The 19,560-nt window shown below is 33.5% G+C and overlaps 1 protein-coding gene across 2 annotated transcripts in view; it reads right to left on the minus strand.

Moving 5' to 3' along the window:
- The window catches only part of CAMKMT (calmodulin-lysine N-methyltransferase), a 406,855-nt gene that overhangs the window by 259,996 nt on the left and 127,299 nt on the right, over window positions 1–19,560 (minus strand). The gene's annotated exons all lie outside the window — the stretch shown is intronic.

Here is a 19,560-nt window from a genome sequence, read left to right on the forward strand (position 1 = left end):
TCCTTTATGATTGGCATTACTCCATTCATGGGGGTACGGCCCTCCTAACCTAAACACCTCCCATTCGGTCCCACCTTCCAACACTGTTGCATTAAAAATTAAATTTCCAACACGTGAGTTTCAAGGGGACACATTCAAACCAGTTTCACTTGAATATCTATTTTTTAAAATGAACAATTTATCATATCATTATTTTTATTTTAGATTATTATGAGTACTGCAATGGTATTCTTTTCTCCTAGAATTTCAGGCCCCAGTGGCTTTCACATGTTATTGTGTTCTGTACTCTCCAAAACCCAACTTTCAGGAGTAAACTTTAGAAGTAAAATGGTATCAATTATTAGCCAAGAATTTATGATTCCAGTTGACTTCTGTCATCGAGCATTTATAATCACTCATATACGGACTTACTCTACACAGACAGCCATTATGTTTAATGTATTGCATTAACTAGGTAGCTAGTTTAAGGCTAATACAGTCCATTAGGCTACAATGGAATTCAAGACAACGGTTACAGGATCCTTGCACCTTAAAAAACAGTAAGGTTCAAAAACTGCAACTGAATTAATGAGTAATTCATTTTGACTGTATCTTTATTTTTGGGGAAAAAAAAGCCATGCATAGTGGTACACCCCTATAGTTCCAGCTACTCAGGAGACAAAAGCAGGAGAATCACTTGAGCCCATACATTCAACACCAGTCTAGAAAACACAGCAAAACCCTCTCAAAAAGATCTTTTTAAAATAAAAATCTATTATTTTTATGAAAGGACATAAGGAAGAGAAATTAAGAAAAAATACTTAAGTTTAACGGGAAGTTGACTTTAAATGTTAAGTAAGGAACCCAAATCTCACATTCAGTTCTGTTTCTCCCCATACTGACCGAGGGTAACATATCCATTTAAGTGGAAAAATACATGGACTGGTAAATCAGATCTGAGAGGGAAGTGTCATTTCAGGGGCCTTCATTGTATTCTTCTGTGCCAGAACATGTCTCGCCCACATCAGACATGCTATGTGTACTTGTTGATTTCATTAGAGGACTACAGCATTGACATCGTCATTCCTTATGATACTCTAGTCAGTGCCTATGTTGGAAACATTAACTTTAAACACAGCCTGATTTTATGTGCCCACAACTCAAAAGGCCACTTTTGTGAGGCAAGGGACCAGATGCACATGAAAATAATATGGATTGTATGAAGGAAGAAAATAATTTTCCCCACATGCTAGAATACCTAGCATGCTTATGATGCTAATTTACCTTTCCAATCTTCATTCTCTGCTCTATAGAAAGAAACATGCTCATTTAATAATGCCTAATGTAGATTCTACAGTCTTGAGCCTATGAAAAGAAGGTTCTCTGAGGGTGAATAATAAGATCATCTCTAGAGACCAGAAATTTAGAGAAGGTCATTCAGAAAAATGTGCTGCAGGTCCTGATTCTTCAAATTATACTACTCAGAACAGAACTACGGATATATAGTATTTTAATTAAATGTGTATACATAATATGCTTATTTAAGTGAAAGAATTAATGTTAATAAAGCTTTCATTCATCTGGAACCCAAGCAACCAGAAAGCTCAATCATATCAAAAATTTTCCCCTATAAACAGGACTCTAGAATATCAGTAGACCCTAATAATCATCATCATCATTCAGTCTATAAAGATCCCAATAGGCCTTCTGAATAATCTTTTTAGAAGCAATTATTTTTAGTGTGCAATCAGCCCTCTGTATTCTTGGGCTTTGCAAATTTAAAATAGGGAGAAAAACTATGTCTATAACTGAACGTGTACATTTTTTTTCTTGTCATTTGTCCTTAAACAATACAATCTGACAAATATTTATATTATATTAGGTATTATAAATAATACAGAGATGATTTAAAGTGTATGAGAGAATGTGCATAGGTTACATGCAAATGCTATGCCATCATACAAAGGGACATGAGCATCTCCAGATGTTGGCATGAGGTGGGCTCTTGTAACCAATCTTCTGCTGATACCAAGGGATGCCTATATATTTAATTATTTATCTTATTCTAATGTTTACCCAATGGTTCACATTCACCATATGAATATTTGGATCATAGGTTAAATAGAAAAATTCAGTTAGTGAGCAAATTCCATTTACTGCCCATTACACAGAATCACAGGTTTATTACATCTGCTACTTTCTTAAATTCAGGCATATTAGTCACCGTGTTCCCTCTCCTGAAAGTCTTTCCCTCCCAATCTATCACACTATTCTCTCTAAGCCCTAAAATTCCCCTCAAAATACAAGAGATAATCTATCCTATTCTCTCAAACATATCAATATCAACATCTTTTAGATAACATTTCATTAATATTAAAGTTTAATATTATTAAATTTGTAGAAATTAAATACATACTCATTTTTAAATAGATCTGTAAAAATATTAATTGTAAGAAATTTAAATTTGTAAAATTTGGGTTTTAAGTGAGTATTTAAGCTTAATCAAATATCTCATTTTCTTTTTCCACATTCATCATAGCTAAAATACTTTTTACTGTAATTTTAAAACTGCATGTAAATCTCAAATGCTAAAAACAAATCCAAGCTTTCATGTTTTATGATTCATCAAAGCCTCTTTACTCATTAAAATGACTTTACTTACAAAAAGTAAATATCAACTTTAACATTAGGGAATATCTTGTTAAATAGCCATACAAATTCACTGAAGAACATATAGCATTTTACTAAGATGCTTCAAAAAAAATGTATAAGCTAGAGCAAAGCGATCAACTTTACATGCTCACAATTTACATAAGAAACTAACATAAACCGAAATTGTTTTTAACATAATATTCTGAAAGAGAATTGCCAGAAAATTTTTACAGAATTTATGTTGTGGCATCTTGGTAATACATAGCTGAATATTTTTAAAGGAAGACACAATCCTTGTAGATAACCTGAACAGCCTTGCCTTAGTGGTAGATTTTTGCTATGCAGCTAGCTACTGTAAATAGGCAAAATAAATAAATAAATAAATAAATAAATAAATAAATAAATAACAAAAGGGATTAAAAAAACACTTTGAATGTAATTAAATTGTCATTTTGCCTTAAAAAATAAGTTGTGTATGAACATTAAAAATATTCAAAAATAAATTGATTTGTAATTTTTTGCTCCCAGTAGCTGCTTTAGAAACACCATTTGTTAAATAGCAGACAATGCACAAAATAACTGTTTAGAGCATGTAAGGCTCCTAGCAGATTTGTTTGCTTTTGCAATTCTATTTCTTTTCATACCCATCAAATGGGATATGGAAGTATACAGTAACTAATGCTCCTCTTTCTTTATGAAAAACTGAGTAACAGTTATATGAATGGTAGAAAGGTTATGCACATACCTTGTACTTCCTACATTTCCTTTATCTATCACCTTTGCATATGATATACAAAATGCATATAACTATGTATGTTTTAATTTGAAATAGTTCAATAATGTATTTACTTAATGGAAGTAGATTAGTTCCAAAAACTAAGATTTGATAGTTAAAAACGTATCTGTAAAATAGATCAGCTCTAAAAAGATAACAGCTTAACCTATTCCCTTCAAAATGTATTAGAATATCCATGCATTGCAGTTAATTTGCTACTCTTGTTATCTCAAATTATAAATGAAAAGAGCCTAGTCTTCTCTGAATTAAAAAGATAATTCTCAGATTTCATATTAATTTTAATAAATATCATGTTAAAGATAACAGATAATTAATTTGAATAATAAGACAATAGTTGCTGTATTTTGAGTAAATGTTTTCAGAGGTAGGCATACATTCTACTTGAACCAAAAAAAAAAAAAAACACAGTTTAATTTAGAATTTTGCAACTTTCTAAAATAAACAAAAGAATTAGCAGGGAGGGAGCAAATTTTAAATAATCACTTTTGTCATTACAATGGAATGAATGCAATCCATATACCTAAAATTTATTTTAGACAGGTGGAGGATATGTATGTATGTGCACACACAAATGACCAACCAAAGTGACATGGACTCTGCTTCTTTCTCAGAGGCAAAGGATCTAAGAGTAAGTACTTACTTCTCTGGTTCTAAATCGAGTAACAAACCACAGTAATATGGAAAACTCCTTTTTATTAAAGACAGTTACAAAATCACTCTTTTAAAGGTGCTACAATTTGGTTCAAAGCCTTCCAGAAGTTGAATGGCACTGTTAAACCATTAACCACTCAGCTCCTGAGCAGGAGGAAAATTATGCTTGTATAGATAGCAACAAGGATTTCCTTCTCAAGATTGCAGCAGCAGTCAAAATTAACAATGGATTATTCTTGTAATTGGGGTAGAGGGCGGGGGGCGGGGGGAAAAGGGGTGGGGGGAGTTTGCATCATATCTTTCCCTCAGATTACCTAAAGATTTATGCTTCCTAATGTAACATCATAAAATTAGGGCTGTTAACACTTGTTTGGGGACACGATTTCAAATACAAAATGGAACTTAAAAAGAAAGATAAGCTACTTAAATCTTAAAAGGGAAACTAAAAACTAATGGTAATTTTCTCATGTATCACATTTCAAAGAAGAGCCCTTACAGTATAAAGATCCCATGAGTTCATGACAGCTTTATTCTTAAACCCACAAATCAAGCTATTGTTATGCTCTGAAACTGTAGTAACTGCTGCCACCTATAGGATCTAAACAAGAATGGCAGTGTTTTACTCAGCAGTACCCTCTATTGGGGACAGAAATGTGCTGAATATGTAAGCACTTTTCTAAACAGCAGGTGGCCTCACTTTTGCTACAGATTTACCTCAAAGATGTTGGTTTAAAAGCTTTTCTGTGTTTTGTAAAATAAACTCCAACTTCCGCCTGAATCTAAAGTTTCTAGATGAATTTGATAGGGAAAAAAACCCCACAGCCTGAACTCTGCAAAATTCATGTTCATAAACAACAGTTTCACAAAGTCATTCCCCCAGTTGCTAATCTGATCTTACTTAGTGCCATGCTGTACCCACTAGGCCACAAAAGACAGAGGTATTCTGCTGAGACACACTGCAAAGGGACAAAATCAGAAAAAGCATTTACTGAGCATAAAATGCTAGTTACCACAATTACTCCCATCTTTCTAGAACTTACTACACTCTGTAAAATAATGTTTTCTGAGACATTCTTAGATAATATGAAGGAAGCTTATACATTTTTAAGGATGTTTACTGTTCAAAATTTGCAAATTCAACCCTTTAAGGTTGGCTTCATGTGCCAAAGATACCAGCAAAATTTCCTTGAAAAACAAAGCAGTTTTTATATCTTTTTATTATAGTCACCAAATAAGTTTTCCTTTTGATATAGTTCTGTCTATACTAATCAATTAGAAAAACCAATACCTTTATTCTTGCCAAAGGTATTGGTTATTTGAGAGTATTTTAAATATCAACAAATAAAAGCTATAAAACCAAGGGAAGAAGTAAAGAATTTCAGTATAGTCAAAAGCCAAGGTAAAGAGGCCTTATAAACTCAAGAAAAACTTGTGAAAAAAGTCATTCAGTCACAGTGAAGTAGCACTTGTACTATGAAAATAAATACTGTATACTGCTGTAGACATGCAATCAACAGAGGATATTGTAAATGCTAAACTCTAAACCTCTATTTCTAACTGTAGCAAACAACAAAAACCAAACATAGACTTATGACAAAACAAGAAAACAAAATAATATCCAATCCCAAGCTATGAAAAAGCAAATAAAATTATTTTGAAATACTACTCCTGAAGTATTAGCTGAATATTGAAAAATTTAATCAACGATCCAAATATTTATCATGTTTCTGTAGAAGAAAATTAGGATTTGCATTTAAGTATCATTCTTTGATCATAAAATCACAGACATCTAGAACATTCTTAATACACACAGTTTTTAATTTTATACATCAACCTATAGTATGCATAGATATTTTTAAAGGCCATTAAAAATAACTTGTCACTGCAACCTTACACAGGTGTATTTGCCGGTGAAGACTGGACATGGAGGAAATACCATTGGTGTAAGGTATGTTTGTTCATTCCGTGAGTTCCGACACTACCACTTTTCCCCTATGACCAGGCTTAGTCAAAACCTCCACCATTATGAATATGCTAACAATCTTAATTTGGGCTATTGATTTTTTTTCTTCTCCTTATCTATCTGTACATATCTGGCCTGACACTATCTTCAAATGAGTGCTCTGTATTACTAACAAAATCTAGTAAACTTTCAATTCCTTTCACACTTAAGAAATGACAGCTAGGCAAAGTAGAAAACTAGAAGCAACTAAATGTGCTTAACCAAAAATATATTAGCACCTGAGATAACTGGGCTTTAAATCTGTATTTTTGAGTTTAAAAAGTTTTCTTTTTCCACTTACCTACTACACAAGTTATCTTTAAATAGTTTATTGAGTCATTATGGTTTAGGCTTTTCACCTTTGATTTGTTTTGTCAAGGTGAGCAAATATAGTTTTAAAATACTATTTATTTGTATAGGGTTAAGCAAATTGATATATATTTGTATAAATGGTATCATTGTTCTAAGACTAAAACACTTATCATATAAAGATCCATTGGTTCTCAGGATAGGTACAAGTGTATATTCTTTGGCTTCTCCAGATTTTCTGATGGTAACATGGGTTTACTCTACTGTGATGTGTATAGGCTTTACTAGAGCAAATATTTAAACCTCTATATTAACTTAATAAAAAAACTTCAGTATAGCAAATTAAACTTTTCTTGGGTGTTTTTAACAGGTTAGTGACAAGACATACAAATAGATATAATTGCAAGTGGTTAATAATTTTCAGGTTTTTTTTTTGTTTTGTTTACATATTTTAAAAAATTTTCTAGCTTCTCCATATCCTAATTTAAAATATTTTTCAGAGTCTCTGACTTAGAATATAATCTATCTTTGCTATAACTGTATAAAATTCCTTTTCTTCAGTAGTAAGCCATTTGGGTAAAAATAATAGTTATGATATATTACACCTAATATCTACCATGTATAAAGAGCTAGGTGCTTTCTACTTATAGCACTGATCTTCACACCAACCATTTGAGATATTATCCCCATTTTACAGATGAGGAAACTAAAGGACTAAGAAATTATGTGATTGCCCAAGACTGCCAGGTCTGTAGAATATAAATTAAATGCTCTTTCCATTAAGCAACTATGAATATATTTTAATTTTAAAAACTATTGAGCTACTACATGGAACACATGATACTCAACATTTTTTCACAAAATAATATATTTTATAAAATTAAGTCACTCAAAATTATTTAAAATGCATAAAGTACTATAAAAACCTGAATATAACAAGATTAAATATTTCACTTATAGTTTTGATATACATTAATATTGTCACACAATAAAATGAACATATTTCACAGCAAGAAAAGTATTCAGCAGCTAAAAAGTAAACAGTTGATCTACAAAGTCATTATGTATCCCATTTTAAGAACATATTATAATATTCAAACCTGTAGAGGGACCCCATGTTGATAATGAATGGGATCATTTGATTTTGCAATATTCTTGATCTTCAAAGAATTAATAATCTTCTACTTCATTTTTTTCAACAACATACTTTTACCACTTTTGTAGTGTCTTCATTTTGAAAGCACTTAGAATAAACAGTTTAAAAACTATAATTTTCTTTGTAGGTGCAGTATTAAATTGCAATATCGACTCAAGCACTAAAGAACTACAGTGCTACCCTGAGGACAAAAGGCATTTTAGATGTCTTAAATATATTATGAAGAAGTCTTTTCTTTAAATCATCAAGCAAGGTAACCTTATTCTTTACTTTTAAATAGTGATTTTGTACTGTTTCACACAAAAATAAAAAGCAATGACACTTCAGTTCCTATACATTTTAAGAAACAAAAGGAAAAGTTTTAAAGGATATCCTAAAGCTTTGGGTTTAAGGGACATAGGTAAATGAGGAGGTGATTCGCTGAGTGTGCACTCAGACTATCTCCTCTTCAGAATACCCCTAATAATGATACATTCTGATTTGAAGGATAGCACTCATAATGCCCACAATATGCTTTCAGCAAGTCAAAATTGAAATGAGATCATGCATGAGGTTTTTTGAATAAAATTTTCCTTTAAAATATTAAGGTATCCAATGGGCCCTCCTTACAATATACACAATGCTGCAAGCTTTGCTTTGGAAATACCAGTTACTCCTTTAAAAAAGTTTCTACCTTTTCTTATCAATATGCAAAAATGCCTACTTTTTCAAATAAGATTGATTATATATTTCTTTATTTAAAACAAGTCCTCCTGAGGCGCGGTGGCTCAGGCCTCCAATCCCAGTGGCTTAGGATGCAGGAGGATCGCAAGTTCAAAGCCAGCCTCAGCAATTTGGCAAGGTGCTAAGCAACTCAGTGAGACTCTGTCTCTAATACAATACAAAATAGGGCTGGAGATGTGGCTCAGTGGTTGAGTGCCCCTGAGTTCAATCCCCAATACCCTCAAAAAAATAAAAAAATAAAAAAAAAAGACAAGTCCTACCATTTACTAAAACTTCCTTTGGTTTTTGCTAAGCCTCATTTACTTTAAAATTTAAATCAGATATTAGTTAAGCATGGTGGTGCACACCTGCAATCTCAGGAATTTGGAAGGCTGATGCAGAAGGATGCAAGTTCAAGGTCAGCCTCAGCAACTTTAGGGAGAACCTGGGCAACTTAGCCAGACCCTATCTAAAATAAAACAAAACAGGCTGAGTTCAGTGCAAAACATCCCAGGATCAATTGGAAAGAAGGGAAGAGAGAGAGAGAAAGAAAGAGAGAGGAGAGAGAGGAGAGAGAGAGAGGAGAGAGAGAGAGAGAGAGAGAGAGAGAGAGAGAGAGAGAGAAGAAGAAGAAGAAGAAGAAGAGGAGGAGGAGGAGGAGGAGGAGGAGGAGGAGGAGGAGGAGGAAGGTAGGGAAGGGAGGTAGGTAGGGAAGGGAGGTAGGTAGGTAGGGAAGGGGGGAAGGGAGAGAGGAAGGATGGAAGGAGGAAAGAAAGAAGGGAGAGAGAGAGGGAGGGAAGGAAGGAAGAAAAGAGAGGGAGGGAGGGGAGAAAAGAAAAAAAGAAGAGGGAGAGCAAAGGAGGGAGGGGTCAGATATTAGCAAAATTTTTTGGATTTTAATAAAATTTCAACCAATTTAAGAGGAGTACTGGGAACATAACTCAGTGGTAGAGCACTGACTAGTGTGTATGAGGCCCAGGACTCAATCAGTAGTACTGGGGAAAAAATGTTTAAGGGGATATAAGAAACACAGAACATGTTGAATATTAAACTAATACCATCTGCTATAAAAGGATTACATTTTGGTTCTTTTCAACTGTATTATTTTGGTAAATACTAGAACCAAGTTTGTTCAAATAATAATAAGATATTCCTGAATTGCATCTATATTTCAGGTATTATCATTCTTGAGCCTAGCCAATCTTTTCAAGCTGAATGTCATAAATATTATTCATTTAACTAAATGTATCAAGAGACTTTAATGTACCAGGCACTGAAGGAGAAGTTGTTACTAGTTTGAGGAGCTAATATTTTACAGAGTGAAGAGCAAACATAGAAATAGACACTTTAATAGGGAGTTTCAATGCATGTACAGTGTGTTCATGTAATTAATAGAGATATTGCAAAGTGTTATTTGCACTACAGAGGAGGACTACTTGGTCCAGCATAGGGGAAAAGGTCTGGAAAGATACCCAGCATAGCTGTCTGCTGAATATGAATCTAAAAGGAAGCAGTCACTGATTTAGAGATTGGAGGTTTCTTTGAGTTGACAGATTTATAGGAATTAATAGTAACAATAATTTCTATATAATTATTCCATGTAGTAATATTTTCTTTGACAAAATTACATTACTACTTTTGCATTTCTCTCTCCCTCCCCTATATTTTTTATACCCTAAATTCCTATTAAGTTCAAGGAATACTTCACAGTTCTACAGAATAACTGTGTATACTACCTTTTATGATAATCATATACCATGTAACTGCTGTTTTATAGTATTCAATTTAGATGGTACCTCATGGATAATCTGTAAGTAGAATGATTGTTTCCCATTTGCAGGTGAAAGGTAATTGTAAAAGGAAGGCAGAGATCATAGCAATAGCCAGAGCTAGATAGATACCCTAGCAATAGCCAGAGCTCAGCCACAGAAGACAATCATCCTGCAAAGAAAACTATCTCCTGAGTAGTTGGATTTTCTCCTTACACATTGTTTTAGATTTCACCATTTGAGTTTCTACCACATATTTTACTTATTTCATATTAAGATGTAAACTACCCAAAAATAGAAGGGTGTTTTTCTATTTTATAACTTTGTGTACATACTAAAATTTCTACACAGAGAAAAATTATCAATGGACATGTTTCATTGTCCACAAGGTGGTTATTCCCTACAAAAGAGAGTTTGTTTTATATAACTGCTATTTTCTCTAGATAATTTCTGACACTTTAAAATTTTCAACTGTTTTGTGGAATTGAAATATACTAAATGCAATGCTGCTTTTAAGAAAAAAAAATTCCGGTATGTAATCTATCACCATAGTTCATCTAACAATGGAAATATTTATTTAGATCCATCACTGGTTCAATGTTTAATATTTAAAACAGATTATTAACATTTTGTAAATAAAATTTAAAATATACTAATGAAGTTCTAATTATTATAAATTAATTGGTTTCTTAATACAATGCCTATTATTTTTCATAAATATAACAGAAAAGAAATGCCCACAATAAGTATAGTTTGACCAATAATAATTCTTGTCTCTGGTTTTCTCTTTAGTAGTTGATAGTGGGATATAGCGCTCAGCAGTTCACTGCAATTTCACCAATGGAAAATTCCTTCTGTCCTCTCCCCCAGATCCAAGAGGAAATGAAAGCAACTTCCTGGCACAGCTACGCATTAAGACAGGTTGTCTTGGAAGAGTAAATGCTAACTCAAATGCTTTCCCATTTTTTTCCTCTCTTCTGTTTTATCCCTCATGAGGGTAACCGAGATGGGCTCATTGCATATCAATCTCAGCATAATTAGGAAGAGTGCACAGATTTAAATGAAAGTAGGAAAAAATACTTGATAATTATAAAAAGAGATATTAATATATAAGTAAATATATTTTATTTGACTTGAAGATTTAATTTCATCAACTGTGACTTGTGTTTTGCTATCTGGAGAATTCAAGTCTGTTAAAAACCAGGCTCTAGAATGCTGTTTTCTGATTTGTGTAATTTCAAGAAAGCAAGGTCTTCTTTCCTATGCCTTCCTGTCCTCTCTACCAACCATGGGTACCAGTATGATGATAGGAACTGTCATTTTTATTATTCTCAGGGCCAGAATTTCACTGTATCATCTATAAATATTTTAAAATAGAAGGAGAGACATGGACTATTTGTATTTGAATGATTTTTAGATAGCATATTTTGGTGTAAACAGGATTTTGAAGGCTGATACACAAGATCAATCCTTAGACTAATTATTAGGTTGAGCTTCATAACAATAGTAGTAATAACTACCATTTATTAAGTGACTGTCATGATGTCTATTTTATATATATTATCTCATTTAATCTTCACAATAAGAATAATGATTCAAATGAACTTCAAAAGCAAATTTCATGCAATGATTAACATAGGATGTCTTATCTCATTCCTTTGGGGGGAATTATGAACAGTTCTTTCAGAAATCTTCACAATCACACCTTGAAGTAAGACACTATTTTTATCTCCATTTTACATATGAGAAAGGCAAGATTCAGAAAGAAGTGAATGAGCTAAGTCACAGAGCTACTAAGTGCTCAATCTCATGCGATCTACCAAAGTCCGTGTTCTACATACTAATTTGCTTCCCATATGCCTACAAAAAGGAGATAATAATATCTATCATACAAAGTTGTTATAAACACAATGACTGGACAAATATTAAACAGTCTATATACCTTTCTTTCTTCATCATGCAAATAACCCCCTTCCTTTAAGGATCTACATGACCTAACAAATACCTAATATCAACATACATCCCTTATTTTTTAATATTTATTTTTTAGTTGCAGTTGGACAATACCTTCATTTTATTTATTTATTTTTATGTGGTTCTGAGGATCAAACCCAGGGCTGCACACATGCGAGGTGAGCACTCTACCACTGAGCCACAATCCCAGCCCCTATATTTCTTATTCATTGAGAATTTTTTTGTTTTTTGCAGTACCGGGATTGAACCTAGGGCCACAAGCACTCTACCACCAAGCTATGTCCTCAGCCCCCTTCCTTTTTAAATTTTATTTGAGTCACAGTCTCATTAAGTTACTAATGCTGGACTCAAACTTGTGATCCTCCTGTCTCAGACTCCCAAGTAACTAGAGAGGTCTTAAACATATTATGAAGAAGTCTTTTCTTTAAATCATCAAGCAAGGTAACCTTAATTCTTTGCTAGTCACTAATATGCCATTATGTAAAAATGTGAGTGTGTAACAGATGTGATTCTGCAATCTGTATTTGGGGTAAAAATGGGAGTTCAAAACCCAATTGAGTCAAATGTATGAAAGATGATATATCATGAGCTCTGTAATGTTTTGAACAATCAATAAAAAAATAAAATAAAATAAAAATAAAAAGCAATGACACTTCAGTTCCCATACATTTTAAGAAACAAAAGAAAGGGATTTAACTTATGATCCTCCTGTCACAGACTCCTGAGTCTGTTATACCTCGCTGGTGAACTCTCCCTTTTATCATTATATAATATGTCCTTCTTTGTCTCTTGTGACAGTTTTTGACTTCAAGTCTATTTTGTCTGAGAGGACTCTCATTTGGTTGACATTTGTATGACATATCTTTCATCCATCTTTTCACTTTCAGCCTATGTACTCCTGATACCTAAGGTGATTATCTTATAGAGAGCATTTTTAAAGTGTGTTTAAAAAAAATCTTTTTAAAAATCAATTCAGTTATTCTTTGTCCTGTAATAGAATGATTTAAAGTAAACATTTACATTTAAAAATAATTATTGATAGGGAAGGACTTGCTATTGTCATTCTGTCATTTTCTGTATGTCTTCTAGTTACTTCATCCCTCTTTTCTTGTTGCCTTCTTATTTCATTGATTGTTCTGTTTTTAATGTAATATGTTTTGATTCCATTCTCATTTTCTTTTGTGTATATTCAGTGGGTATTTTCTCTGTTGTTATTATGGGGAAAACATAAAATATCTGATAGTTATTATAATCTATTTTAAACTGAAAAAAATGTCAGTCACATACAAAACCTCTACTCCCTTACAACTCTTTTCCATTTTTATCAATGTCTTCCTATTTTCATATTTTGTATCCATTAATATACTTTTATAGATAACTTTTAATATATTTACCTTTTAAATTCTTATTTGAATTAAGTGATCATGACAGCATTATAGAATTCTGCATTTGTCTACAGATTTACCTTTCTTTACCAGAAAACTTTATATTTCTGTACATTTTTGTCTTGCTATCTAGTTATTATTTTGTTTCCACTTGAAGGATTCCTTTTAACACTTCTTGTAAAGCAGATCAGGTGGTGGTAAACTACTTAGCTTTTTTTTTTTTTTTTTAAAGATCTTTATTCTCTACTTTGAAAGGACAGTTTTGCTGGATATAGTATTCTTGTGAGATTTTTCTTTTCCCCGGAATCTCCATATATCTTCCCACTCCTTTCAGACCCTATAATGCTTTAACTAAGAAGTCCACTGATAATCTTTTTGTTTTCACAGTGCTGAGGATTGAACCCAGGGCTTTAAGTAGAAGTAAGCTCTCAATCGCTGCCCAACCCCTCCACTGATAATCTTAAGGAAGCTCCCTGATATGTGTCTTGATTTTCTCTTGCTGCTTTCCAAATTCTTTGACTTTTAACAGTTTAGGATGTGTCTTGGTGTTGGCATATTTTGATTCAAGTCAAAATATAATTTTGTCCTTTGAGCTTCTCAAATTTGGATGTCCATTTCCTTCTTTAGATGTAGGAATTTTGAACCATTATTTCTTCAGGAAAGTTCTCTGTCTCATTCTCTCTTCTCATTCTGGGACTCCCATAATACATGCACTCGTTGCCTTGATGATACCCCATAAAAATTCCTTAGGCTTCCTTTACTTTTCTCCATTCCTTTTTATTTTTGTTCCCCTGACTCAATAATTTCAAAACATATGAATTTGCTGATTTTTACTTCTGCTTCATCGAGTCTTCTGTTGATCCCCTCTAGTAATTCTAAAAATTTAGTTGTTACATTCTTTAGCTCCAGATTTTGTTTTGTTCTTTCTTGATAGTTTCTCTTTGTTTACATGCTTATTTTGTCCATGCATTATTTCCCAGATTTCATTTAGTTGTCTATATTCTTTTGTAGTACCTTGAGCACCTTTAAGACGATTGCTGTAAATTCTTTTCCAGGTAATCCACAAATCTCTAGCTCTTTGAGGTGCGTTTCTAAACATTTCATTCTTTGGGCATGTTTTCCTGTTTCTTCATGCATCTTGTTATTTTTTTGTTGTGATTTCTGCATTTGAAAAATCAGTCATCTCTTCCAGTATATATATAGGATTCATGCAAGGGAGGATCTTCATCAATCAGCCTGACTAGATTCTGGTGTCCTCTCAATCCTTTTATGGAGACATGTCCTCTTTGGCTTTGTAACTTTCCAAAAAAGAAGTTTATGGGTTTCTTTTTTAGTAGTTTATAATCTGTTCCTACCTCTGGTGTTTATCTGCCATAATGTGACACTGCAACAAGCTACTCAGCTCTTTTATTTTCTGTAGTCCCCAGGTAACCAAGATCAGGCAAGAAAGAAATCAGGTTTTTGGGCAATCCCTGCTTCTAATTTCACCCCCTACTGCTTTGCCCCATGAAAAGCCAGCATATTGGTTACACCTTCTACTCTTCTTTTTTTCCTCCCAAGAGGGAAACAAAATGGGCTTGCTTTCCCTATTAAAAGGTCAGTGGCTTAGGAGAGGTACTGACACGGGTGAAACCAGTTTTCCTACTCATTTCAGTGCAGCTGATCTTGTATTTGATCTTGCCCAGGGTGACTTTCTAGTTTCTAGAGCTCTCATAAAGATGTTTTGGGTCACATACTGTTTAGTCAGTGTCTCTCTGAATAAAAAGGACCAGGGCTTCCTATTCTGTTATCTTGAAAATATTTTTATATCCCATTATGTTTCAAGTACTTTGTTACACAAATCCAAACTGGAAAAACTACTCAAATGACTGAAAAGACATTAACATTGCTGCGTGCATTGATCAAGAATGGATATGAATATTACAATACAACATGTAACCAGACATTGTATGCCTCTCCTGTGAAATAGCTTTGAAAAAACAAATTACTTAATAAATAAAATGGAATTGACTCAACCTCTGGATCTATCAATGGACAGAGAAGACAGAGGCTCACGTTAAAAGACAACGTGGGGATCAATTACCAGTATTTGCACTCACAAGAAAATACACAGAACAAATAATTCAGTCTCTTCAACAAATGAAAAGCATTGGGAAAAGCAAAGGAGGTGGAAAAGAAATCTACAGATTAAGAGACTTAGCGAACATATTTCAAAAATACTTGAGACCCATTCTAGGAAGCTGGTATCACCCTGATACCAAATCCAGACAAAGACACATCAAGGAAAGAAAACTTCAGACCAATATCCCTGATGAACATAGATGCAAAAATTCTCCATAAAATTCTGGTAAATCTCATACAAAAACATATTTAAAAGATAGTGCACCGTAGTGTTTGTCCCAAGGATGCAAAGTTGGCTCAACATATGAAAATCAAAGAACATAATTGGGCTTAAATACAAGAATCACATGACTATCTCAATAGATGCAGAAAAGGCATTTTGCAAAATACAGCATCCATTCATGTTCAAAACTCTAGAAAAACTAGGGATAGTAGGAACATACCTCCCTTAACACTGTAAAAACTACATATGCTAAACCCAAGACCAACATCATTCTACAATGGAGAAAAATTGAAAGCATTCCCTCTAGAAACTGGAACAAGACAGGGATGCCCTCTTTTACTGCTTCTATTCAACATAGTTCTGGAAATTCTAGCCAGAACAATTAGAATAAACAAAATAAAGGGCTATGAATAGGAAAAGTAGAACTACCCTATTTGCCAACAACATAATTCTATATTTAGAAGACCCAAAAACTCCACCAGAAAACTTCCAGAACTTATTAAGTGAATTCAGCAAGGTAGCAGGATATAAAATTAGCACCCATAAATCAATTGTGTTCCTATATATCAGTGATGAATCAACTGAAAGAGAAATAAGGAAAACTATCCCTTTCACAATAGCTTAAAAAAAATAAATATTTTGGAATCAACTTAACAAAGGACGTGAAAGACCTCTACAATGAAAACTACAGAACACTAAAAAAAAGAAAATGAAGAAGACCTTAGAAGATAGAAAGATCTCTCATGTTATTGGATAGGCAGAATTATATTGTCAATACTACCAAAAGCACTATACAGATTTAATACAATTCCTATTATTAAAGTTCTGTTCTTCACAGAAACAGAAAAAGCAGTCATGAAATACATTTGGAAAAATAAGAAGCCCAGAATAGCCAAAGCAATCCTTATCGAGAAAAGTGAAGCAGAAGGCATCACAATACCAGACATTTAATTATACTACAGAGCTATAGTAACAAAAGCAACATGGTATTGGCACCAAAACAGACATGAAGACAAATGGTACAGAATAGAAGACCCAGAGACAAACACATAAATACAGTTATCTCATACTAGACAAAAACACCATAAACATACACTGGGGAAAAGAGAGCCTCTTCAACAAATAGTGCTGGGATAACTAGAAATCTATATGTAACAAATGAAGTTAGACCCTTATCTTTCACCTGCACAAAACTCAACTCAAAGTGGATGAAGGACCTTGGCATTAGATCAGAGACCCTGAGACTACTAGAAGGAAAAAGTAAGACCAAATCTCCATCATGTCGGGTTAGGAACCAAATTTTTATAAAACCACGAATCAATAAATGAGATGGTATCAAACTGAAAAGCTTCTTCACAGCAAAAGAAACAATCAAGAATGTGAAGAGAGAGTCTACGGAATGGGAGAAAATCTTTGCCACCTGCACCTCAGATAGAGCGTTAATCTCTAGGATATATAAAGAACTTGAAAAGTTTAACACCAAAAAAAAAAAAATCAATAAATGGGCAAAGGAACTGATCAGACACTTCACAGAAGAAAAAATATGATTGGTCAAAAATATATGAAAAAATGTTCAAACATCTCTAGCAATTAGAAATACAAATTAAAACTACACTGAGATTTTCTGTCACTCCAGTCAGAATGGCAACAATCAAGAATACAAGTAACAATAAATGTGGGCAAAGATGTGGTGAAAAAGGTACATTGCTAGTGGGACTGCAAATTGGTGCAACCACTGTGGAAAACAGTATGGAGATTCCTCAGAAAATTTGGAATGGAACCACCATTTGACCCAGTTATCTCACTCCTTGGCATATATAGAAAGGACTTAAAATCAACATATTATAGTAACGTACCCACATCAGCGTTTATAGCAGCCCAATTCACAATAGCTAAGCTATGGAACCAATCTAAGTGCCCTTCAACAGATAAATGGATAAAGAAAATGTGGTATGTATACACAATGAAATATTACTCGGCCATAAAGAATGGAATTATGGAATTTGCAGGTAAATGGATGGAACTGGAGACTCATGCTGAATGAAATAAGCCAATCCCCCAAAAAACAAAGGCCAAACATTCTCTCCAATATGCAGATGCTGACTCACAATTGGGGGGGGGGGGGTTAGGGAGTGGATAGAGGTTCACCAGATTGGATAGAGGGAGGAAGGGAGGAGGGATGGGATCCTCCTGCCTCAGCCTCACAAGTCACTGGAATCACAGGCGTGTGCCACCATGCCCAGCTTCCAGGAGTGTATTTTTGTATCTAAATAAATTACAATTTACTTAGTCCCTCTTAAGAAAAATAGTTATCTGAAAGAATGATTACCAAGCTGTTAATAGAGAAATAATACCTTTAAGTAATCAGAATATGAATTATTTGAGGTGATGACATTATAGTTTATTTTAAATTTATTATCCTTTTCTTTAGTGTTCAAATATTCTACACGAGTTTGCATGTATATTTTATTTAGAAAAACTGTTTTGTTTGTTTGTCTGTTTTTTTCATTTTGAAGTACTGGGGATTTATCCCAGAGGCGATTTACCACTGAGATACACTGCCCTCCTTTTTATTTTTATTGTGAGACAGGGTCATGCTAAAGTGCTTAGGGCCTCACTAAGTTGCTGAGGTTGTCCTTGAACTTGTGATATTCCTGCCTTAATTACAAGCATGTGTCACTGCACCCGACATTTTTAAAATTTTTTGTCTCCCAAAAACTAACCATGGAATATGAGAAATCCTCTATTTGCTCAATCATTTAATATCAATTTGATATTTAAAAAACAATGTTACTGTCTTCTCCAAAAACACAGAGAAAGGAAACATAATTGAAATTGGAAATATGCGAGCCTCAGCTAGTCTCTCTTAGGAGCCAGATCACATTATACCTGTTAGTAAATTCACTTTTAGAAGCAAATTACTTGCCTTTTGGAAATGATCTCTCTCTTTCACAACACAAGGATAGCAAGTAATATGCAAAGACACATTATGAGTGCATTCTGATGTGATCCATTAAGAAAGCCCACACCATGGTTTTAGTATATATAAATACAAAACAGAAGGGGTAAAAGGAGAAAGTGTGGTGTGCCTGGGTAGAAGGCTCCCTTATCTGTAATACCAGGGATCTCTTAGCTAGCATTTGTGCTCCAGGAAACTAAATATTCCTGGATTATTTCTATTCTGGTATTGCTCATTTTGATTTTTACTATGAAATAAATGATTTCAATTTCTCTACTTTGAGAGAAAAAGAAATGATCAAGTTCCTCCCCCAGCTTTGGTCACAGTATTGATTTACATCTATTTCAAAACCCACACATTAAAAGAAATCTGGCTTAACACAGGTAGCAAAGTTTTGTGTTTGAATCAAATTACTAAAGATATTTAAAAAAAATTTTTCACTATATTTCATATCCCCCAAGATCCTTATTACCTAGCCCACAGAATTGTGCCTGCAATTTAATTCCAAAGCAATAACACAGAAAATCTTTCAATTATACTCTTTTCTTTTGAAGAAAATTATTTACATTTTTATGGAAATTATTTGCTATGATTCAAGATTAAGGACATAATGGAAGTAGTCACAGCTGTTTTTCTTTTTCCCCTCTTATGTTATCTATAGGTGGAGAAATGAGAAGCTTTGATTATGCAAATTAAGGCAGAATCTATTATCTTCTTCCTGATCTATGTCCTGATCATGGAGGGTTTTTAAGCAATGTTAGTTTTGCACATTAGGAATCACAGTCAGTTAACTACTGCTGCTAACTGACGGGCTATATTTGCCGACTCTATCAGTTTGACCCAGCTTCCAGAGCTGAATGGTGCTCCAGGCTAAAAGAGAAA

This window comes from Spermophilus citellus, assembly GCF_964194105.1.
Source record: "Spermophilus citellus genome assembly, chromosome: 13".
Classification (NCBI taxonomy): Eukaryota; Metazoa; Chordata; class Mammalia; order Rodentia; family Sciuridae; genus Spermophilus; species Spermophilus citellus.